Genomic DNA, 20,746 nt, shown 5'->3' on the forward strand with positions numbered 1-20,746 from the left:
CTAATTGATCATTAGAAAATTATTTTGCAATTATGTTAGCACAGCTGAAAACTGTTCTGATTAAAGAAGCAATAAAACTTGCCTTCTTTAGACTAGTTGAGTATCTGTAGCATTAGCGGGTTCGATTACAGGCTCAAAATGGCCAGAAACAAAGAACTTTCTTCTGAAACTCGTCAGTCTATTCTTGTTATGCGAAATGAAGGCTATTCCATGCAAGAAATTGCCAAGAAACTGAAGAACTCGTACAACTCTGTGTACTACTCCCTTCACAGAACAGCGCAAACTGGCTCTAACCAATATAGAAAGTGGAGTGGGAGGCCCCGGTGCACAACTGAGCAAGAGGACAAGTACATTAGAGTGTCTAGTTTGAGAAACTGACGCCTCACAAGTCCTCAACTGGAAGCTTCATTAAACACCAGTCTCAACGTCAACAGCGAAGAGGTGACTCCGGGATGCTCCGGGATGCTGGCCTTCTAGGCAGAGTTGCAGAGAAAAAGCAATTTCTCAGACTGGCCAATAAGAATAAAATGGGCAAAAGAACACAGACACTGAACAGAGGAACTCTGCCTAGAAGGCCAACAACCCGGAGTCGCCTCTTCCACCGCAACTTCGGCAGCTGCAACTGGCCTGTCCGACACTGCCGCAACTGGCCCGTCCGACGATGCCGCAACTGGTCCGTCTGATACCGCAACTTCAGCAGCTGCAACTGGCCTGTCCGACGCCGCTGCAACTGGTCCGTCCGATGCCGCCGCATCTTCGGCAGCTGCAACTGGCCCATCCTTGTAGTCCCGCTGCTAGTGCAGCGCGGCAGGGGTACTGTCACAGATTACCCCAGTACTGCTGCTCATTCCATGTACTAGCTCCGGAGGTCTACGTCACCAGCCTCTAGGCATCACTGAACTGTTTCATTACACACACCAGGTTCCCATTCCTCTGATTAGTAATTGTATATATGTACCCTCTATTCACCATTATCTGGTCGGTTATTGTTCCCATGTCCGTTGGTCTTGTGAGCACCTATGCTTTGTTGCTTCGGCTTTTGTGCTGCATGTATTGTGTACTCGTTATTACGGGTCTCGTTCTGTGTATTTAGAGGTTTTTCCTCGCTCTTATGTTTGTGTTTTTGTATATGTGTTTGTTTTGGGCTTCGTCCCTGTGCCTTTCAAGGCATGTTGTATTTTTGGGTGGAGGAAGATATATTAAAAAAAATAAGAAAATATATACATTGCATTTGGAAAGTAGTGAGACCTTTACTTTTTCCACATTTTGTTACGTTACAACCTTATTCTAAAATGGATTAAATTAGATTTTTTTTACTCAATCTACAAACAATAACCCACAATGACAATGCAAAAACAAGTTTTTAGAAAGGTTTGCAAATGTATTAAACATAAATACCATATTTACATAAGTATTCAGACCCACTGCTATGAGACTCCAAATTCAGCTCATGTGCATCCTGTTTCCATTGATCATCCTTGAGATGTTTCTACAACTTGATTGGAGTCCACCTGTGGTAAATTCAATTGATTGGACATGATTTGGAAAGACACACACCTGTCTATATAAGGTCCAAGAGTTGACAGTGCATGTCAGATCAAACACCAAGCATTGAGGTCGCCCAAACTGAACAATCGGGGGAGAGGACCTTGGTCAGGGAGGTGACCAAAAACCTGATGGTCACTCTGACAGAGCTCCAGAGTTCCTCTGTAGAGATGGGATAACCTTCCAGAAGGACAACCATCTCTGCAGCATTCCACCAATCAGGCCTTTATGGTAGAGTGGCCAGACGGAAGCCACTCCTCAGTAAAAGGTACATGACAGCCCGCTTGGAGTTTGCCAAAAGGCACCTAAAGGACTCAGAAACAACATTCTCTGGTCTGATGAAACCAAGATTGAACACTTTGGCCTGAATGGCAAACGTCATATCTGGAGGAAACTTGGCACCATCCCTACGGTGAAGCATGGTGGTGGCAGCATCATGCCGTGGGGATGTTATTCAGTGGCAGGGACTGGGAGACTAGTATGGATCGAAGGAAAGATGAACGGAGCAACGCACAGAGAGATCCTTGATGAAAACCTGCACCAGAGACCTCAGGACCTCAGACTGGGGTGAAGAACAACGACCCTAAGCACACAACCAAGACAACGCAGGAGTGGCTTCGTGACAACTCAATGTCCTTGAGCGGCTCAGCCAGAGCCTTAACTTGAACCCTATCGAACGTCTGGAGAGACCTAAAAATAGCTGTGCATGTAAATGTGATATTTCAGGTTTTTTTTTATATAAATGTGAAAACATGTATAAAAACCTGCTTTGTCATTATGGGGTATTGTTTGTAGATTGATGAGGGAACAAACAATTTAATCCATTTTAGAATAAGGCTGTAATGTAACAAAATGTGCAAAAAGTCAAGGGTTTGAAATACTTTCCGAATGCACTGTATATATCGGGGATTAAAAATTATGCATTGATAGAACCCACAATCTATCGGCAATATTAAAGCTGATTTACCCCTAAAAGATAAGTACAAATGCAAGCTGCTCAGATTGTAAAAAAAAGTAATAATACATTTTATTTAACTAGGCAAGTCAGTTAAGAACAAATTATTATTTACAATGACGGCCTACCCCGGCCAAACCCGGACAACGATGGGCCAATTGTGCCCCGCCCTATGGGATTCCCAATCAATCATGGCCCAATGTGATACAGCTTGGAATCAAACCAAGGTCTGTAGTGACACATCTTGCACTGAGATGCAGTGCTTTAGACCGCTGCACCACTCAAGAGCCCGACTGAATTAAAAAAACATAACTTAATAACCGTAAACCTATGCTACATTGAATACCGTTACATTCACACAATAATGCAATTTATGTGGATAATCAGATTAATATAATAGTTTGATTAAAACGTTTACATGCTTTGCAAGAAGAACGATTTCCCTAATAATCGTGTTTACATGGACACATCTGAAATCAGGTTACCTGATGGCACTCTGATAAATTAAGTAAATCACCAATCAAAATAAACGTTCCACCACTGCGACCATGTTATTTTTGGTAAGCATATTTGATTCTGAGTTTGGACATATAAAGTTTGTATGTGAAAATTACCTCTAAAATGCATACATTCAGTTGTTCCGAACTCACTTCACTCACGCTAAAAAGGGAGGCTTGGTGCTAGCACATGCCCAGATCAAATACACCGCTGGAATGCCGATTAAGGTGTTTATATGTCCTAATGATTAGAAAGATTGCTCAGAAACCCAGGTGTTTTAATCAGCATATGCTTACTTCGATTTTTTACTACCGATTAAGATAAGCAGAGTAAGATGTTTACATGACTATCACAAAATCTGCCTACTGCCATAATCAGTTAACATAGAATTAGTACTGTGCATGTAAATGTACTCACTAACCAATTAAAAACAGTTTTGTAACAATGAGGTTTGTGCAGTAGATTATAGGCCCAATACATTATCACTAAATATTTGCTATGCTTGAAATGCCCTGTTCTTCTCTGACCATTTTGAAATTATGTAAAAAAAATGTTTAGGTATATGATCACACCGGTAATCGATTGTATCTGTTGTATTATTTGTGAGGCACAGCAGAGTGAGCATAATAATTTGCTTTTTGGGGGGGGGGGGGGGGGGGCTGATGGCCTGCATCTGATTGTCAGACTGAGGGCAGGGAGGGATGAGTGATGAGGTCTTGATATTAAAAAAGACACAAGCCGCTAATAATAACAACGCAAGCTTATCAGATCACTTTGCTATACTCAGTGCTGGTTGTAGCGTGAGTGGAAGTAGGGAGAACATGCATTTCATGGCTTATAAAAGTGTTGAAAAAAGTGTTGAAGGGTGCTGAATAAAAACTTAAACATGAACTTACTCAGTGTTGTTGATTAAAGTCATTATCATTTTCATGAATAACGTTGAATCCACTACAAATCACAGTCAATGAGAGTCTATATAGACCCAAGTGTTCTGTGTGTGTGTGTGTGTGTGTGTGTGTGTGTGTGTGTGTGTGTGTGTGTGTGTGTGTGTGTGTGTGTGTGTGTGTGTGTGTGCGCGAATGAGGGCTAACAATGTATCAGCAGTTCTTAATCTTGTTGGCTGTCCCTCCTTACTATGATTAACACAATACTAGCTACACACACACACAGACAGAACAGTGCGACTGTTGGGTTACTTCAGAACAACTGTCAAAGACAATCGAGCTCCAGAGAGACATCGTCCCTGGACAAACTGCAGCCATTCTGCATTGATAATAAATGAGAGAGACAGTGTGAAGTTGACTGTACTCAGCCCAGTTACATATTCTGTGCATCTGCACCTGTGTGTGGGGTCTCCTCTCAACACACTGCAGAGAGCTGCCTGCTAAGTGACACTACCCAGTGAGCAGAATGAAATTGAAAAGACGTCTTTGTCTGATGTTGAAGTCATGTTCAGTTAATGGATGTTGAAAAGATGACTCTGCTGGGAACCCCTACTTTGCGCTTTCCAACTTGGACAATGCTTTTGATCACTGGGGAGTGGTTGGAATATTTTCCACACAGGTTCTATACCTAGAGGGGGCATTTGCCTCCTTTTGAACAACTGAGAGAAAAGTACAACTTTCATATATATTTTTAAGAAATGTGCAAATAAGAGCATGCCAGGCTTTCTATGTTTGAAGGGTTCATTAAACTGTGTTCAGGATCAGACAAATTGATATCCTGCTTACACGACACATTGCAAGTTGTCAACCCCTCCATCCACAAATGCTCTTATGGTAATCTCGTCCACCAGCCGGCTCTCTCTCTATCGAACCGTCTGGTTTCTGGCAGCTGTTTTTGGCCTCAGAATGGAACTTAAATCAAGTTGAATAAAAGCCTATCGCAGGAGCGGCAAAAACCGCTGGTTTTAATTGGCTAATGTCTCAATCTATTCTGCCACCTACATACAGGAGGGGATGGATTTGTTATGCTGTTTGTAATGTTCACACGAAAACCCACATACTGTGTAATCTTGTCCACCAGCCGTCTCTCTCTGTCAAACCGTCTGGTTTCACAGGGCCTCACAATGGAACTTGACTGAAAGCCTATGGCATGAGCAGACGAAACAACCGCTGGTTTTAATTGGCTGACCTCTGTGTATCACCATCTAGCATGTCCCTTAGAACCTCCCCCTACATTGTGGACTTCAAAGCACAAGCAACGTGTTTAAAATATCTGAAAGTACGCATCTTAGAAATTGTTTTCACATATACACGATATATACTGAGCTCAGAATTAATTGGGCTTCCCAAAAATAATATGGTTAATGTAATAGAACATTTATTTTTATTGACGATTCGCATTTTCAAAGTCCCATCTAGGACTGTGAAAATGTCGACTCAATTTAGAGCTATGCCTCATTGTGTGATTCGCTCAGAATTTGAATTGATTAGCATGTCACTCAGTAAATCCACACCCCCTAAATTTCAACAGTCCCACACTGTTACCAGGCTCTATGCGCCAACAATTCGAGCCTGGGGACGAGGTTACTATTAAGGGGCAGTGTTGTCGCATGGTTGCTTGATCTGGAACTAATCAAATGAAACCTTATTTGTCATATAAGGTTTTAATACAACAAGTGTAGACCTTACCGTGAAATGCTTACTTATACAAGCCCTTAACCAACAGTGCAGTTCAAGAAGAGTTAAGAAAATATTTACCAAATAAACAAAATAAAATATTATAACAACAACGATGCTACATACAGGGGGTACTGGTACCGAGTCAATGTGCGGAGGTACAGGTTAGTTGAGATAATTTGTACATGTAGGTAGGGGTGAAGTGACTATGCATAGATAATGAACAGCGAGTAGCAACAGTGTACAAAACAAAATGGGGGGGGACGGTCAATGTAAATAGTGCTGGTGGCCATTTGATTAATTGGAGCCTTTTGGTCCTAGACTTGGCGCTCCGGTACCACTTGCCGTGCTGTAGCAGAGAAAAAAAGTCTATGACTTTGGTGACTGGAGTCTCTGACAATTTTAAGGGCTTTCCTCTGTCACCGCCTATTATATAGGTCCTGAACGGCAGGAAGCTTGGCCCTGTGATGTACTGGGCCGGAGGAACTACCCTCTGTAGCGCTATATGGTCAGATGCCGAGCAGTTGCCATACAAGGCGGTGATGCAACTGGTCAGGACGCTCTTGATGTTGCAGCTGAATAACTTTTTGAAGATCTGGGGACCTACGCCAAATCTTTTCAGTCTCCTGAAGGGGAAAAGGTTTTGTTGTGCCCTCTTCACGACTGTCTTGGTATGTTTGGACCATGATAGTTCGTTGGTGATGTGGACGCCAAGGAACTTGAAACTCTCGACCCGCTCCACTACAGCCCCATAGATATTAATAATGGGGACTGTTCGGCCCGTCTTTTCCTGTAGTCCACAATAAGCTCCTTTGTCTTGCTCACATTGAGGGAGAGATTGTTGTCCTGGCACCACACTGCCAATTCTCTGACCTCCTCCCTATAGGCTATCTCATCGTTGTCTGTGATCAGGCCTACCACTGTTGTGTCGTCAGCAAACTTAATGATGGAGTTGGAGTTGTGTTTGGCCACGCAGTCGTGGGTGAACAGGGAGTACAGGAGGGGACTACATACACACCCCTGAGGGGCCCCAGTGTTGAGGCTCTCCGCACTGCTAAAGCTAAGTCTCTCTCCTCTGCTCTCATCCTTCTAGACCAATCTGCTGCCTTTGAAACTGTGAACCATCAGATCCTCCTCTCCACCCTCTCCGAGTTGGGTATCTCCGGCGCGGCTCACTCTTGGATTGCGTCCTAACTGACAGGTCACTCCTACCAGGTAGCGTGGCGAGAATCCGTCTCCGCACCACGTGCTCTCACCACTGGTGTCCCCCAGGGCTCAGTTCTAGGCCCTCTCCTATTCTCGCTATACACCAAGTCACTTGGCTCTGTCATATCCTCACATGGTCTCTCCTATCATTGCTACGCAGACGACACACAATTAATCTTCTCCTTTCCCCCTTCTGATAACCAGGTAGCGAATCGCATCTCTGCATGTCTGGCAGACATATCAGTGTGGATGACGGATCACCACCTCAAGCTGAACCTCGGCAAGACGGAGCTGCTCTTCCTCCCGGGGAAGGACTGCCCTTTCCATGATCTCGCCATCACGGTGGACAACTCCATTGTGTCCTCCTCCCAGAGTGCTAAGAGCCTCGGCGTGACCCTGGACAACACCCTGTCGTTCTCCGCCAACATCAAGGCGGTGACCCGATCCTGTAGGTTCATGCTATACAACATTCGCAGACTACGACCCTGCCTTACACAGGAAGCGGCGCAGGTCCTAATCCAGGCACTTGTCATCTCCCGTCTGGATTACTGCAACTCCCTGTTGGCGGGGCTCCCTGCCTGTGCCTTTAAACCCCTACAACTCATCCAGAACGCTGCAGCCCGTCTGGTGTTCAACCTTCCCAAGTTCTCTCACGTCACCCCGCTTCTCCGCACACTCCACTGGCTTCCAGTTGAAGCTCGCATCTGCTACAAGACCATGGTGCTTGCCTACGGAGCTGTGAGGGGAACGGCACCTCCGTACCTTCAGGCTCTGATCAGGCCCTACACCCAAACAAGGGCACTGCGTTCATCCACCTCTGGCCTGCTGGCCCCCCTACCTCTGCGGAAGCACAGTTCCCGCTCAGCCCAGTCAAAACTGTTCGCTGCTCTGGCACCCCAATGGTGGAACAAGCTCCCACACGACGCCAGGACAGCGGAGTCAATCACCACCTTCCGTAGACACCTGAAACCCCACCTCTTTAAGGAATACCTGGGATAAGATATAGTAATCCTTCTAACCCCCCCCAAAAAAGATATAGATTTACTATTGTAAAGTGGTTGTTCCACTGGATATCTTAAGGTGAATGCACCAATTTGTAAGTCGCTCTGGATAAGAGCATCTGCTAAATGACATAAATGTAAATGTTGAGAATCAGTGTGGCAGATGAGTTGTTGCATACCCTTACCACCTGGGGGCGGCCCGTCAGGAAGTCCAGGATCCAGTTACAGAGGGAAGTGTTTAGTCCCAGGGTCCTTAGCTTAGTGATGAGCTTTGTGGGCAATATGGTGTTGAACGCTGAGCTGTAGTCAACAAACAGCATTCTCACATAGGTGTTCCTTTTGTCCAGGTGGGAAAGGGCAGTGTGGAGTGCAATTGAGATTGCGTCATCTGTGGATATGTTGGGGTGGTATGCAAATTTGAGTAGATGTAGGGTATCCGGGAGGATGCTGTTGATGTGAGCCATGACCAGCCTTTCAAACCACTTCATGGCTACCAACGTGAATGCTACGGGGCGGTAATCATTTAGCAGGTTACCTTCGCTTCCTTGGGCACAGGCACTATGGTGGTCTGCTTGAAACATGTAGGTATTACAGACTTGGTCAGGGAGAGGTTGAAAATATCAGTGAAGACGCCAGCTGGTCCGCACATGCTTTGATTGCACATCCTGGTAATCCGTCTCACCACGGGGCTTTGTGAATGTTGACCTGTTTAAAGGTCTTGCTCACATCGGCTACCGAGAGTATTATCACATTCATGCTCGCTTGCCTCAAAGCGAGCATAAAAGGCATTTTGTGTTGCGATGTGCAGAATGCATACAGTGCCACGCTGAAAAGTGACAACAAACTTCGGGGCTCCTCTCCAAATACTGAGAACGTCCTGACCGGTTGCATCCAGGCCTGGTATGGAAATTGCTCCGTCCACGACCGCAAGGCCCTCCAGCGGGTGCTGAAGATGGCCCGGTACATCACTGGGACCATGCTCCCACCCATCCAGGACATCTACTTGAAACGGTGCCTAAGGAAGGCCCACAGCATCATCAAGGACCCCACACACCCCAGTCACAAGCTGTTCACCCTCTTACCATCAGACAGACAGTATTGGAGCATTATGTCTGATACCAACATGCTCAGAGACAGTTTCTATCTACAAGCCATCAGACTGCTGAACAATGAACTGGACTGACCACCTCAGGCCTGGCGCCAGGATAAAGTGACTAAGGGGGCAGTTGAAATCTGAGAGGGTTCTTGCATTGGAATTATATTGAACTACGCTTATATCACGCTATATCACAATAAACAAAGTTTAAATGCCGAGACTCTGAGAGCTTTTGAGGATACAGATTTCACGCCAATCTCCGCTGCACTGTATCAGCACAAAGGACAATACCCACACACTAAAGCGAACCAACATTCTTCTCATCTTTACCACTACAATATTACAACATTTCCATATAGAGGGCATTCCCCTTGTAGAAGGGCTCCAGACATAGGTGCCATTACGTTTTTCAGTTGGTGGCCCGAGCCCATGATTTGGGGGCCCAGGGGAAAAAGTTTGGGAACCCCTGGCCTAGGCCAAGACTCCTCTCTCACCCTCTTTAGCAGCAGTGCAGCCCCGGACATTTTTTCCCGGTTACAATTTTATTTATCAGCTTTTCATTTATTTTGTTTGCCAAGAGCTGGCAATTAACGGCTAACGGAAACTCTGTGCCCCAGTGGCTTACAAGATGCCCCCTACACACAATGTGGCATGCTTTGTCAATTTTGCTGACACAGTGCAGCGGAGATACATATTTTGTGCCAACCTGTCACTCAATCATTTTAACTTTTTTGCTATTTTTGTATAAAACATTAATCTAAAACTGAGGGGGCACAAGTTTCAACTGAGGGGGCTAAGCCTTCCTATATTATACTTATGCTAAAAAATGTATTACCTTCTACTGAGCCATTTACTTGGTTCGTATTCTTATCTTTTCTTATTGTTGTTGCATTGTTGAGAATAAATCTGCAAGTCGGCATTTTGTTGTACGGTTTATACCATGTGTATGCCATACATACAACTAATAAATCTTGAAACCTCCGTTTTAAGTAGCTATATACTGAGCTGAATTTGGAGAGTTGATACAGAAGTTATACATTGTTTTGAAGCTTAGCATCTCCTCTTTTAACAAATGTATAGAGCTCAACATGTATGTTGAGGTCAATGCGACTGATAATAATGAAGCATGTCACATATGTGGTTGTTTATTTACTTTAGTTGAATTCACTGACTGTAAATCACTCTGGATAAGAGCATTCACTAAAGGCCCAAAATGTGAATGTAAAAATGAACACTTGCAAAACACACTGGGTATTATTGTAATGAGCTCCACCCCCAAACAACGACAAAATTGGTTGGTTCGCCATGGCCTTGATTTGAACTTCCACAGACATAGATTTATGGGCATGTCTGGACCAAATCTGAGCCAATTATAGACATCTATTTTTAGGCCAAATCAAGGCCGATCCAGACCCTACCAAATCTGAACCAATCATAGATGTCTATTTTGGGGACAAATCAAGGCCGGCCGGGACCAGACCAAATATCAACGTCTTTGGATGTTTAAATCAAGGCCAGGCTGGGCATACAAAATATCAACCAAAAATCTGTCAATAGATGTACAGCAATGAAAGGGATAGTTAATCCAAGTTCCAAAATTACATTTTGGTTTCCTTACCCTGTCAGCAAGGTTAGGTAAGACAGCAATTCATGCTTTGGTTTTGTTAACCTGGTGACTACAGTATCTCCAAATGATAACTTTTGCCTGATATTAGCATTTTTTTGCTTCATGTCTAAATCATCCTAAAGTGTCTACAATGAAGTTACTTTACAATGATTTTGACGTGAGGTGCGAGGTAGGCGGGCATTATAGTAAGTCATAGGACTCAGACAGTGTGAATATAATTTGAGTGGGATATGACTGGGTGCTCAGTGGGAGCTCAACTCTGGGCCAGTGCAAATATATAAGCCCATTACACACAGAGATGGATAAGATGAACTCTCATAAAAATTCCTGAGTGAATTACATTCCTGAGTAACTTACTAAATAGTACATAGGCTGCACTTTCTAGCTACTGTATAGGAAAACCATACCAAACCAGTGGTATATAAAGTATGCATGTCTGCTTGAAAATAGGCAACCCATGCACAAAACATTTTCATGTTTTGGTTTAACCAACACCCCTGTGTGCCTAATGTTTCTAGACATCCAAGTTGCCTCCCACAATTGTCAAATGTTCCGGCTTAACACCTCTGTACGTAATAGTATTTCAGTTTGGCATTAAGGAACTATGTCACTACCTTATCCGCTTGAATAAAATGCAAAATAGTAACTAGCAAGATGGAGATCACTGAGGTTATTTTTAATGAGTACATTTCGCAGGTGGATAGTTTTCAGCAATTACCTTTTTTTTGCCTGCAAACTTTGATTTCAAATCGCGATTTTCTTGCATGTCTCCCTCATGATTTGTTGGTAGAGTTGTATGTCTGAAGAGGACCCACCTCAGATTTTCTTATTGAGGTTGCCAAAACAGTCGATCATTGAAACCAGACCCTAGCCAGCGAACTGGGAACAATTCCAAAACTTTAGCTAAGATTCATATTAAGTTCTAGTTAGGGTTTTATCTAACATTAAGATGATAACAAAATGCTTATTTATTTTATTTGTATTAATTATTGGAATATTTCGTAACATTCACAAAAATGTTGTGCACAACATCTGTAACAACCACCAAAGAACATACCCCAAAAGTTCTCATTAGGTATCCTGCTAAATAATATATTAATGTGTTTTAGGAACATTATTGCAACATCATTTTTTATTTAACCTTAATTTAACCAGGTAAACCCCATTGAGGATAAAAACCTATTTTGCGAGGGCGACCTGGCAAGAAGGCAAAATATTACAGATAAATACACACAAAAGACAAAGTGTCACAAGTTACAGATAGAACTGAAGATTAGAAACAACTGCAGTTATCACAAACAGTGTTGACGGTCAGAGTCTTAAAAATCAGAGTCTTAAAAACAGGCAAGGACACAAAGTCCCCACATTCCAGGATGACGGGGCATTAGCGGAAAAAGATTGTTTCTCCATCTCAGTTCTAGCCTTTGGAACAAACAAGGACAGCAGCGACTGTGAACAAAGACTGTATTGTTTTATACAAACATGTATAATCATCAGCACAACTGGACAGTTTTTGTATCATGAAAACATTTGCCGCAACCTAATGAATGTTCTGGGAACTTTAACAGAACCAATTTTGGTTTGCTGGGTAGTCACTGCTGCTACCTAATGTAGGGTCGGGTTAACAAGACTACTGTGTGCCACAGAAAGTTCAGAAAACACAACTAATTATCACACAATACATACAGTACAAGCCATTGTTGTTCATAAGCCCCCAAATGGGATATAAACACAAAATAATATCATGACGTTCAATAGGGAAGCTATTCGCTCAAGATTTGTTGGCCATTCCTGAGAAACCATTGAACATCAGACACGCTACATCATGGCAACAGTTAAGTTTAAGCCCTCAGTTACTGGAAGGGAGAGACAGGAAAAGAGAGAGAGAGAGAGAGAGAGAGAGAGAGAGAGAGATGGAGAAGAAGGGGGTTGATGGTTACCCTGGTAGTTTACTGGTTAACGAGGCGCTGAATGTTTGCTGCCCAGAGCCAACTAAACCTCCTGGTGACTCACCATATTTCCATGATAAAACCACCAGAAAATGCCCTGCTCAGGTTCCGTCGGGAACTGAGGTCAAGAAGACATGCCTGCCTACAGCTACTGCTCAGACTACATGTTCAGGCCCAGAACCTGTGGCCACAGACTCATTCACAGATATTTTGGCACAACTACACCAACATCTGTTCTGCTCCTGAGCTCCTATACTGTATGGTGCCAGAAGGGATGGCTGCCGTCCTACGGGCTCCTAACCATTACTAGCCGGCTACCACCTGGTTACTCAACCCTGCACCTTAGAGGCTGCTGCCCTATATACATTAACATGGAATCACTGGCACTTTAATAATGAAACACTAGTCACTTTAAAAATGTTTACATACTGCTTTACTCATCTCATATGTATATACTGTATTCTATTCTACTGTATTTTAGTCAATGCCACTACGACATTGCTCATCCTAATATTTTTATATTCCTTAATTCCATTCTTTTAATTTTAGATTGGTGTATTGTTGTGAATTGTTAGATACTACTACACTGTTGGAGCTTGAAACACAAGCATTTTGCTACACCCGCTAAATATGTGTATGTGACCAATAATATGGGAATTGATTTGTGCTATTTTGTGTGCTTTTTCGCATTGTTTGTAAGTTATTTTGTAAACAATGTTGATGATACCGTCTCTTATGACCGAAAAGAGATTCTGGATATCAGAACAGCGATTACTCACCTCGAACTGGACAAAGATTAATGCTGCTCCCAGAAAAGGCCCAAATCCCCATCATTCACATGAAAAAATAAGGAAATACAGGGGGTACCTTGTGAGAATTTGTTGGCGAGTGGGTACCCGCCTCTACCATCCGTTCTATTGGCCAAAGTGAAATCTCTGGAGAATAAACTGGATGAGCTCCGTTCGAGACTATCCTACCAACGGGATATTAAAAACTGTAAAAACTGTTATGTTTCACTGAGTCGTGGCTGAATGACAACATTAAGATAATATAAAGTTGGTTGGCTGGGTTTTCCGTGAAATTGGCAGGACAGAACAGCTACGTCCAGTAAGATGAGGGGTGGGTGTGTGTGTCTATTTGTCAATAACAGCTGGTGCGCGATGTCTAATATTAAGGTAGTCTTGAGGTATTGCTCACCTGAGGTAGAGTACCTCATGATAAGCTGTAGACCACACTATCTAGCAAGAGAGTGTGTCTATATTTTTCATAGTCATCTATTTGCCACCACAAACCGACGCTGGCACTAAGACCGCACTCAACGAGCTGTATAAGGCCATAAGTAAACAAGAAAATGCTCATCCAGAAGCAGCGCTCTTAGTGGCCGGGGTTTTTAATCCGCTTTACCTCATTTCTACCAGCATGTCACACGTGCAAAAAAAAACTGTAGACCACCTTTACTCCACACACAGAGACGCGTACAAAGCTCTCCCTCTACTTCCATTTGGAAAATCTGACCATAATTCTATCCTCCTGATTCCTGCTTACAAGCTAAAAATCAAAGCAGGAAGTACCAGTGACTTGCACAACATGGAAGTGGTCAGATGATGCAGATACTATGCTACAGCACTGTTTTGCTAGCACAGACTGGAATATGTTCCGGGATTCATCCAATGGCATTGAGGAGTATACCACCTCAGTTGCCGGCTTCATCAATAAGTGCATCAGCGACGTCGTCCCCACAGTGACCGTACATATATATCCCAACCAGAAGCCATGGATTACAGGCAACATCCGCACCAAGCTAAAGGCTAGAGCTGCCGCTTTCAAGGAGCGGGAAAGTAATCCGGACACTTAAGAAATCCCACTATGCCCTCAGACAAACCATCAAACAGGCAAAACATCAATACAGGACTAAGATTGAATTCTACTACACCGGCTCTGATGCTCGTCGGATGTGGCAGGGCTTGCAAACTACTACGGACTACAAAGGGAAACCCAGCCGCGAGCTGCCTATACGGGCTAAAAGCCTTTTATGCTCGCTTCGAGGCAAGCAACACTGAAGCATGCACGAGAGCACCAGCTGTTCCGGACAACTCTTTGATGACGCTCTCCGTAGCCGATATGAGCAAGACCTTTAAACAGGTCAACATTCACAAGGCAGCGGGGCCGGACGGACTACCAGGACGTGTACTCCGAGCATGAGCGGACCAGCTGACAAGCGTCCTTACTGATATTTTCAACCTCTCCTTGCCCAAGAAAGCAAAGGTAACCTGCCTAAGTGACTACCGCCCCATAGCACTTACGTCGGTAGCCTTGAAGTGCTTTGAAAGGCTGGTCATGGCTCACATTAACACCATCATCCCAGAAACCCTAGACCCACTCCAATTCACATACCGCCACAACAGATCCACAATCTCAGTTGCACTCCACACAGCTCTTTCCCACCTGGACAAAAGGAACACCTATGAGAGAATACTGTTCATTGACTACAGCTCAGATCAATTCCAGAGTGCCCACAAAGCTCATCACTAAGCTAAGGACCCTGGGACTAAACACCTCCCTCTGCAACTGGATCCTGGACTTCCTGACGGGCCGCCCCCAGGTGGAAAGGATAGGCAACAACACATGCTAATCCTCAACACAGGTGCCCCTCATGGATGTGTTCTAAGTCCCCTACTGTACTCTGTTCACCCACGACTGTGTGGCCAAGCACGACTCCAACACCATCATTAAGTTTGCTGAAGACACAATGGCGGTAGGCCTGATCACCGACAATGATGAGACAGCCTACAAGTTCCTTGGTGTCCACATCACCAACAAACTATCATGGTCTAAACAGACCAAGAAAGTCATGAAGAGGGCACGACAATGCCTTTTCCTTTCCCCCTCAGGAGACTGAAAAGATTTGGCATGTGTCCCCAGATCCTCAAAAAGTTCTACAGCTGCACCGTCAAGAGCATCCTGACCAGTTGCATCACAGCCTGGTATGGCAACTGCTCGGCATCCGACTACAAGGCACTACAGAGTGTAGTGCGTACAGCCCAGTACACCATTGGGGCCAAGGTTCCTGCCATCCACAACCTATATACTATATAATTGTCACAGACTCACCAACAACTGCTTCAAGGTGTCAGAAATAAATAAGGGATTTCCAGGTGCACGAATGACCTAACACACATTTCCCGGAGCTCCACCAAAGTGGTGACAAACTTGAATTTAGAGCACAGTTTAATGTATTGTTTAATTTCGCCTTACTAAGTATTGTTGACATACGTAGTATGTAGGCCGCAGCAATGCCTTGGTAAATCGTTCAGGAAAATCCAACTGGAGAGGCAGGCATATCTCTCTGCTCCTGCCACAGTTCAGTTGCCTTGGTCAGCAGAATAAGCAAAGCAAGGTTTTTCATATCTTTTCTTTTCATAACAGTGAAAAAAGGGATAAAGTCAATGTAAGCGTGACTTGACATAAGAAGCCCGCATTTAGCTAGGGAACTTTCATCAGCAAGCTAGCACAGCCGCTAATTGAGCAAACGGTCATATTTCTGTTATTTTAAGCCTCAGTCTAGTCTACAACTTGACTTCTATTGCTGAGCTTAATTTCCGAAACATAATCTGACTCTTCACTGTTCCACAAATCTCAGAAATGGTCGATAAAAGAGACACTCGCTCTAAAAGAGACCCTCTGAAAGGATGCCCCGTTAAAGCCCCAGGCTTGCCTGGGCGAGCAGCCCCGCCCAGCATCTCGCCAATGCGGGAGGAGGACAGCGATGGCCAGGACGCTGCCCTTAGTTTGAGGAAGTTCACAGAAGCTTTGGATGGGCTCGAAAGAGACCTATATGATAAACTTGACATGAAAATTGACACTCTCTCCACAACTCTCCGTTCAGAAATGTCCTTAATTAAGGAAGAACTGAAATCATCTGTAGCTGCACTACAGGCAACAGTGGCTACACAGGGCACTACCATTCTTGAACTAGAGTGCTCTGCTGTGTCTTACAGTGATGACATAACCACCCTTCAGGCCACAGTGAATACGCTCCCATCTGATGTTAAAGTGCTTAAAGAAAAATGTGAGGTCCAAGAAGGACGTCAATGCCGCCACAACATACACCTGGTGGGCATTGTTTAACTATTTCAGGACATGCCATTTCAGGACATGCTTAACCTGTTGGGGCTAGGGGGCAGTATTTGCACGACCGGATAAAAAACGTACCCGATCTGGTTACTACTCCTGCCCAGAAACTAGAATATGCATATAATTAGTAGATTTGGATAGAAAACACTCTAAAGTTTCTAAAACTGTTTGAATGGTGTCTGTGAGTATAACATAACTCATATGGCAAGCCAAAACCTGAGAAGATTCCATGCAGGAAGTGCCCTGTTTGACAATTTGTTGTCCTTCTAGGTTATCTCTATCAAAAATACAGCATCTCTGCTGTAACGTGACATTTTCTAAGGCTTCCATTGGCTCTCAGAAGGCGCCAGAAAGTGGAATGAGAGCTCTGCAGTCTCTGGGCTAAGTACAGCAGCTCTGTTTCTTACTGGCCTGCCTGGGGACAGTGACACTGGAGATGCGCATTCATGAGAATTCTCTGTTTTGTTCTTTCAGTCTTTGAACAAATACAACGTCGCCCGGTTGGAATATTATCGCTATTTTACAAGAAAAATCGCATAAAAAATTATTTTAAACAGCGTTTGACATGCTTCGAAGTACGGTAATGGAATATTTTTTTGTCACGAAATGCGCCCGCGCGTCACCCTTCGGATAGTTACCTGAACGCACGAACAAAACGGAGCTATTTCAATATAACTATGGATTATTTGGAACCAAAACAACATTTGTTGTTGAAGTAGAAGTCCTGGGAGTGCATTCTGATGAAGAACAGCAAAGGTAATCCAATTTTTCTTATAGTAAATCTGAGTTTGGTGAGGGCCAAACTTGCTGGGTGTCAAATTAGCTAGCCGTGATGGCCGGGCTATCTACTCAGAATATTGCAAAATGTGCTTTAACCGAAAAGCTATTTTAAAATCTGACACCGCGATTGCATAAAGGAGTTCTGTATCTATAATTCTTAAGATAATTGTTATGTTTTTTGTGAACGTTAATCGTGAGTAATTAAGTAAATTCACGGTGTGTATGCTAGTTGCTAGTTCTGAACATCACATGCTAATGTAAAAAGCTGGTTTTTGATATAAATATGAACTTGATTAAACAAAACATGCATGTATTGTATAACATAATGTCCTAGGAGTGTCATCTGATGAAGATCATCAAAGGTTAGTGCTGTATTTAGCTGTGTTTTTGGTTTTTGTGACATATATGCTTGCTTGAAAAATGGCTGTGTGGTTATTTCTGACTATGTACTCTCCTAACATAATCTAATGTTTTGCTTTCGCTGTAAAGCCTTTTTGAAATCGGACAGTGTGTTTAGATTAACGAGAGTCTTATCTTTCAAATGGTGTAAAATAGTCCTATGTTTGAGAACTTTGAATTATGACATTTTGTGGTTTTAAATTTGGCGCTCTGATGTGTCACTGGCTGTTAAATAGTGCGGGACGATTTCGTCCCACCTACCCCAGAGAGGTTAACCTCAAAGAAAAACCCCTCTTAGACTGTGCCTGTAGGTCACTGCATTACTACCACGTCGGGGACCAGATCCTGCGCCGAGCTGGAGAAGCATCCCCCTTATTGTACAGAGGCAAGAGACTGTGAATATTTCCAGACTTCACTGCCTCCGTGGCCAATAAACGAGTGGCATTTGGTAACACAAAGCGGCTTCTGTCTGGAAGTCAAGTCTTCCCAGCTGAGCTCAGGATCACACTACCAGGCATAGCTCTTTACAAGTTCAACGACTCGACCGCTGCAATTTACTTTATCAACAATAACTTGAAGGGAACTGCTCCCCCAGACTGACTGGAGCAACGAGATTAATATTAAGCCTATCTAACATTCGCAGAGTACGACCCTGCCTCACACAGGAAGCGGCGCAGGTCCTAATCCAGGCACTTGTCATCTCCCGTCTGGATTACTGCAACTCGCTGTTGGCTGGGCTCCCTGCCTGTGCCATTAAACCCCTACAACTCATCCAGAACGCCGCAGCCCGTCTGGTGTTCAACCTTCCCAAGTTCTCTCACATCACCCCACTCCTCCGCTCTCTCCACTGGCTTCCAGTTGAAGCTCGCATCCGCTACAAGACCATGGTGCTTGCCTACGGAGCTGTGAGGGGAACGGCACCTCCGTACCTTCAGGCTCTGATCAGGCCCTACACCCAAACAAGGGCACTGCGTTCATCCACCTCTGGCCTGCTCGCCTCCCTACCTCTGAGGAAGCACAGTTCCCTCTCAGCCCAGTCAAAACTGTTCGCTGCTCTGGCACCCCTATGGTGGAACAAGCTCCCTCACGACGCCAGGACAGCGGAGTCAATCACCACCTTCCGGAGACACCTGAAACCCCACCTCTTTAAGGAATACCTAGGATAGGATAAAGTAATCCTTCTACCCCCCCCCCCCCCTAAAAGATTTAGATGCACTATTGTAAAGTGGTTGTTCCACTGGATATCATAAGGTGAATGCACCAATTTGTAAGTCGCTCTGGATAAGAGCGTCTGCTAAATGACTTAAATGTAAATGTAAATGTATCTGCAGTGTTTGATAGGTCAGGCTCGACACATGTAGCATACTACAGTGATCTTGTTTAAATTTTATATTTACACATCTTTGTTTTGCATTTTATGTACTTTTTCATAATTATTGGCTGGAATAGTAAGCCTCTTCATATAATTTTTTGTTATTTTGTCATTGTTTTCTATGTAGGCTTGTGGAACATGTTCCCTTTGATTTTGTCGAGGCCATAAGCTGTCATGCTGCCTATGTTATTTGATTTAACACCCTGTTGTCACTTTACTTGGCACTATTGGTAAACTGTGCTTTCAATAATTTTTTATAATATATATATATATATATATATATATATATACACACACACACACACACATATATACATACATACATACATACATACATACATACATACATACATACATACATACATACATACATACATACATACATACATACATACATACATACATACATACATACATACATATACATTTTATAATATAATTGCCACAAAGCTCCACTTGGTAAGAGTTTAGCCTAGCTGCTGGAACCACTATGTTTCCTGGAGAGTATTTAGGAGGTTGTATATTAGGGTGGATGCACGCGCCTTGTTTGGGAAGACGCTTCAGCGGGTGGGAGGAAATGTTGAGGATCAGGTTCAGTCTTCCACTTACATTTAAATGGCTACACTCATTTCCTTTTTTTCCAGACAATGACTCAACAACATAATTTAATAGGGCAATCGACTGGGAGTATACTTAAATTGTCTAGTTGGAACTGTAAAGGTTTGAACCAGCCAGTCAAACGTAGTAGAGTACTTCATCATCTTCAACATTTGGGAACACAGATTGCTTTTTTAAAGAGAACCATCTGAGAGTTTCAGATCACTTTAGATTGCGAAAAAGCTGTGTAGGCCAACTTTATCACTCCACTTTTCAATATATATCGAGGGGAGCTGCAATTCTGATACACAAATCGGTGCCCTTTGTTTCTTCCAATGTTATTTCAGATGTCAGCAGTAGATATATTATTGTCACTGGCAGAATCTATAGCACTCCATTGATCCTTGCCAATGTCTATGCACCAAATTGGGATGACGAAACACTTAATCTTGGGAGGTGATTTCCATTGCTGGCTTAATCCTACATTGGATCGTTCCTCCAACAAAATTAGCACACCTAAGTCTGCTAAGGTTACCCAAACTTTTCTTGAAGAGTTTGTCGTTACAGACCCCTGGCGTTTTTTCAATCCATAGTAGGGAATATACATTTTTCACCCATGTCCATCACACTTATACCTGCATTGACTACTTCTTCTTAGACAACAGACTTCTTTCCTTTGTACGCTCATGCTCATACAATTCGATTGTCATATCTGATATCTGAGCCCCTCTGACTTTAGCGCTATCAGTTGGTGGTGGGACTGAGACTCGCGTACCTTGGCGTTTTAATATGCGCTTGCTGTCTGATGAAAGTTTTGTTAACTTTGACTGCTCAGATGTATGTTTTTATAGCTACTAACGACACCCCCGATGTTTCAGCATCTGTTCTGTGGGAGACTTTTAAGGCCTACATTAGAGGTCAAATAATTTCATACACTAGTTTTGAATGGAAAAATATAACTGACAA

At 43.5% G+C, this 20,746-nt stretch overlaps 1 protein-coding gene across 1 annotated transcript in view; it reads right to left on the reverse strand.

Annotated features, from left to right (window-relative positions):
- Window positions 1-20,746, reverse strand: part of col27a1a (collagen, type XXVII, alpha 1a) — a 365,335-nt gene that overhangs the window by 131,642 nt on the left and 212,947 nt on the right. The gene's annotated exons all lie outside the window — the stretch shown is intronic.

This window comes from Salmo salar, chromosome 01 (assembly GCF_965601325.2).
Source record: "Salmo salar chromosome 01, fSalSal1, whole genome shotgun sequence".
NCBI lineage: Eukaryota > Metazoa > Chordata > Actinopteri > Salmoniformes > Salmonidae > Salmo > Salmo salar.